Source organism: Halyomorpha halys, unplaced genomic scaffold (assembly GCF_000696795.3).
Source record: "Halyomorpha halys isolate HHAL.00 unplaced genomic scaffold, Hhal_1.1 Scaffold627.1, whole genome shotgun sequence".
NCBI classification, from domain to species: domain Eukaryota; kingdom Metazoa; phylum Arthropoda; class Insecta; order Hemiptera; family Pentatomidae; genus Halyomorpha; species Halyomorpha halys.
In genome coordinates, this window is record NW_027111080.1 from 174,503 (window position 1) to 179,858 (window position 5,356).

The 5,356-nt window shown below is 27.6% G+C and overlaps 1 long non-coding RNA gene across 1 annotated transcript in view; it reads left to right on the forward strand.

The window, feature by feature from the left end:
* Window positions 1-4,573: 4,573 nt before the first annotated feature.
* The window catches only part of LOC106684905 (uncharacterized), a 43,664-nt gene continuing 42,881 nt past the window's right edge, over window positions 4,574-5,356 (forward strand). The window contains exon 1 of the long non-coding RNA XR_010843894.1: window positions 4,574-4,714. This is a non-coding gene — a long non-coding RNA (uncharacterized lncRNA). The remainder of the gene's footprint in view (window positions 4,715-5,356) is intronic.

Genomic DNA, 5,356 nt, shown 5'->3' on the forward strand with positions numbered 1-5,356 from the left:
TTATACATACATAAATTATTCTAATTGATAGTTAATAAAAAATGTTTTAAATTGGATTAATCATGATTATTTTGTTTATTTTATGTTCATATTCGACTTAAGAAATTACAGAGCTCGTGTTGTACATCATAATTTTCCAAGTCAATTCTTATTATTAAGGTCAAGAATTTTGTTTTGAAAGTTTTATCCAATGGATCAATACAGCTTTTTAATATTTAATCCTGTCTTGTTATATACTCCCCATATACTTCAGTGGAAGTAGTGAGTCATGTTTAGAGCGTAAGTTTTCATTTGAAAGGTAAGCAAAGACATATAAGTTTGGCTGTTTTTTTTTTTGTTTTTTTATAACTTTGCTCAGTTTATTTTAAAATAGAATACGTTTTATCTTGATATAAAAATAAAAATTAAGTGCATCGATTCAGTCTAAAATATTTGGTTGCCATTAATTATAAATTGCACAAAACTACAACCAAATTTTTATTTGATAATTTTAGCTGGTCTGTAATTTTTTTTGTGGGATGTAACCGAAAATGAACATTTTCTTTATGCGCTTAAAGAATTTTCGCGAAATCGTGGTTTGCATTGACCTAGTAGCACAAAAATAGAAAATTTTTCATAGCACTTAGTGTACTTAATCGATCAATTTTAATTTGAGGTATAAGACATTGTATTTAAATGTATTCGAGTGAGTTTTTATTGCTTTCGATTTTGCATCGGTACTAAAACATTTGAATTTGTTTAAATTATATATAATTAATAAAGATTTTAAATTGATCTGGGAAACTGTACAGACGAAGTCACACACTCCTGTAAATTAGAGTTTTATTTTCAATAAGTCTTTTGGTGTGCTTTAACAAAAAATGAACTCTTAAATAAAATTTCTTAAACTCTTAAAAAATGAACGCTTCCACCAGATACGGATTTTTGAAAAGAGGATTTTTTTTCTAAGCACCTGTGTTATAAACAGAATAGAAAATCCGTTTTAATTAATTAACAATAAATAAGAGTAAAGTAAATAGAAAGATGTCAAGAAAATGAAATAAAAAACAAAACTAGTGTAAAATATAATAAAAAGTTGCTTAGAAAAATTCAAATAAAAATATTAATTACATATTCGGTTTCAGCAGCTAGAAAAAACTTTTATAATCAATTCTCCAACAAATACAAAAAATTGAAATTTTTCTCAATTGTTAATTGTGAATTTGTACACTTTCCAATATCAACTGTAAACCTTCTGTACTCGTACATACTCTAACCAAATTCTAATGTTTTGGTTCCGTTAGAAATGCGATTATTTTCTCATTCTGATGATAACAGTGAAGTATACATTTGCTTGAATTGAAGGCCATCAAAATTTTCTGGAATACATTTAAAAAAATTATGAATACATTGTATTATGTCTTAAAATCAAATTTCTTATACTATAATTGATAGGTAAATAACATGGTAGATACATTCATTTTTGAGTATTTACCTGATTTTCTTCAATTTTGTTAGGTAAAAAAAAATGAAAGATTATATTAAAAAAAGTACGTAATGTTCTTCAATTTGTTAACCTAAAATGTTTTAAGCTACCAACCGTTTTCGAAATTAAACAAAAAACATTATCAAGTGGAAAATCCCCCAGAATTCAATGACTTCTAACATTACTATTTACTAATTATTTTTTCGTACTTTAAGTAGTATTACCACCACCCTTGAAGAATGGTGCCAAAACTGAAGGATTAAAATAAATTCCAATAAATCACATTTACCCTTCATCGTAAACCCATGACCTTTTGTTCCTGTCGAACCGATCCGTTACTTAGGACTACATTTGGACAAACGACTGACATGGAATCCTCATACCAGACTAAAAAGAAAGGAAACTGCTCGTCGATTCCGACTATTACAACATTTACTAGACAAACGGTTTAAAATGCCAATCCATTACAAAAAACTGATCTACATGACTATTATAAGGCCTATTTGGACATACGGAGTTGAGCAACGGGGCTCCACTAAACCATCAAATTCCTCCCGAATCCAATCCTCACAGTCCAAAATCCTTCGTAAAATCCTCAATTTTTCATAAATCAAGTCATCCATTAGGACCTCAATGTCCCATATGTTGCCGATTTAGCCAGGACCAGAACCATTCCTTCCATGATAAACTTCCCAACCACCTAAATCTACTTGTTTCTAACCTGGCTTCTCCTTCATTATCTAATAATGCGTCTAAAAAGAAGATGGCCTCGAGTTCTTCTCCTCTAGAAATGTTATTGGAGTTCTATCAGTAGGTAAATGTCACCTACTGCAAATTTACTTGTAGTATATATTTTTACACAGTTGTACATAACAATAAATAAATTTAAAAAAAAATAGTATTACGAACTAAATATTTCACCATAATACAAAAAACAAGGCTCGTTTTGATTAAATTTTATAAAAAAAAGTTTCTTTATAAAAAAAGAAATTATCCCGCGAATCCAATACCTACTTTTTTTAATGGGAGCTATTAATATTAATTTAAAATTTTGAAATCCAGTTTGTTTTTTTTCCAAACCTTATAAATACTTATAATAGCTTGTTTGAAATAAATGAAAGTGGAGAGTGGTGTGAAAGCTTGTGGAGAAGTGAGACGAACAAGTCGGAACTTTCAAAGCGATGTACTTCTGAACGTTGTTAGAGGTTTCGTTTCAAAACCAACAGACCTTATCTATTATTTCTTAGGTAGGTCAACCAAGTTATAACTCATACTTCCGATGTTAGAAAATATTTTTATCCGATACATCGATATTAAAATATGATATTTAAAAAAAATAATTTAGATAAAACATGTTCTGAAAGTTTCGGCAATCAAAAAGCCAAAATAAACTTCTTGATAATAGGACTACTGGAATGGTGTATTCGCTGTACAATCTAGATGTTGTGGTCAACTCTTAGCAGAAAAAAAAAAATTCACAAAACTTTCGCTTACCATTAATTATGTAAAGTTTTGAGTAGATTGGCTGATTCGTGTTCTAGTTATAGCTATTTTTTGTGATTTTCGAAAAAAAAGTCCAAGACGAGAAAATAGGAAAATTTTGAACAAAACATTTTTATTTTTCTGTTGCTATAAAAATATTTATTTAGGGATATTGAGGTGGAAATAAATAATATTACCTACCAAGAATAATATATTATGACAAAATATAAAGTAAATATGCGCTTGCAATTTAGAAATATCGTGTAGTCTCTGTATTCCAGTTCATATGTGTCAATTTTTTTTCTCCTTAATTCATAAAATCATGTAATATTTTGACTTTATCTATAGTTTATTATTGATATTTTTTTTCTAATTAACAAAATTAAAAGTAGTTTAGATGATTTTTTGAAAATTCGGCATTCAAGTACATATCTCTAGTCTAATTATGGAAGCTTTTACAGAAATTCCTAAACCTATGTTCTCTGTTTTTTTTGGCCTATTTATGAGGGCTCAACAGCTTGTTATTAAAAAAGATGTTAAGGTTCGAAAGTATATTCTGTTGACATCGAATGATCTAACCATATGACGAATTCATATGTACTAAAAACAGCATAAATCACAAACTTTTTTTTTTTACTGTTTTTAACGATTTGCGTACAAACCTAAACAAACTTGATAATCGAATAAACCTAAAGAACAAAACCATTTTATTCTTTAGGTTAGTTTGATTTTCAAGTCCACGATTTGAAAATCCTCTTTAAATTTTATTTCCTATTTAAATCCGTAAAAAAAAAAGGTTTCAATTCCAATGGAAATTTCAGATTTCGTTGGAGAACTGGAGACTTGAAAAACCCACGATAGTCTCGAAAAGTTTACCAAATGCCACTGTTTTGCCAAAGAGAACTGGTTTACTATCAGCATCCATATAAATAATATAGGAAGAAAGTATTAAATAAATAAATTATCGAAAGAATTTACTCAAATGTTAAAAAAAATTAATTACTTATTATATTAGTAAATGATAAATAATATGACTACAAAATAATTGTTAGCTGCCTCTTCCTTAATATTGGTCCAGTTAAGATCTTTTTTTGGAAATTTAATTATCAAGAATTAGGAAAATGAGTATCTGAGACGTAGTTTTAGATATTTAGACGTAGTTTGGGATGCGTAGTTTTCAAAAAACTTTTTGAAATGTGGATGAGTTTCCATTTGAAAAGGAATGACAAGGTCTGGCGTTTATCGTTGTGTTGTCTGACTTGTATCAAATAAAATTTTTTTTAAAAAATGGGTATTTTTGTTTTTGACTTTTGGATTTTCTAGTTTTTCAAACATAAAATCTCAAATTTTGAAAGGGGAGGATTAATTTTATTATTCTTGTTCGATTAGAAAAAATGGAAAATTGATTTCGTTAAAATCGTGTTAAACTAACATATTATTACATAATTGTCTAAAACAATCCTTACTCAGTCATCTATTTTTCAAGTTTTAAAACATATTTTCTTAGCTCAACTTGCTTCCGCTGTCTTGAGTGTCCGTTGAAGAGAGTTCCTTAAAGTTTTCCTCCCACTGGTGGATTTAAAACTGTCCTTTATGTAGAGGTGTCCGTCAACTAGAGATCAACCATATATTTCTCTGCTTATTGTACAGAGACAGTAAGGTATGGCCTTGCAGCCAGCTGAAGGCGTCCCCTCCAGTTACAAGAGCTCAGTAGGTCTTCGTACTCCAGCGTGAAAGGTAGAATCGGCGGACCAAGAGCATCTTTAGGTAGGATTTATATGTTAAATTATTAAATTAATAATAATTGTTATTTCATAGATTATTACTGATATATGTTTACATATAAATATTATTTTAAAAAAATAAAAGTTTAATCTATCTTATTTTATATTATCGGTGCGAAATACCAGTTAGCGTAAAATTGATTGATTTTTATTACCTTTATCATTTAATCTGTATATCGTTATTTAATTCTATCTTGATTAATTTTGGATTAAGTTTAAGAGCATCTATTTTTTTTATTATTATTTTGTTTTTATTTGGACGACCGAAAAAAAATGGAAGAATCCAGTAAAAAACAGATTTTTTAAAAAAAAATAAATCATTTAATGATGTTCTCAACAGTCTTTTATTTAATAAATACTAAACAACATAAAAAAAAAAAAATTGATGCTAAATTAAATACGAAAATTAATGAGAAATACGTTTTCGTTAATATGAAACCAAACCAAATTTATAATATGTTTTAATATTTTCTAACAGTAAAAGAGTAAAAAAAAAAATAAAATATATGCCCATCTTGCAATTGACAAAAATATAAAATATGTAAAAAAGGATTTATATTTTTTTACATTTTGTAATACATAAAATAGAAATAATATTAATTTATCTATAAATTTCATTTAATTA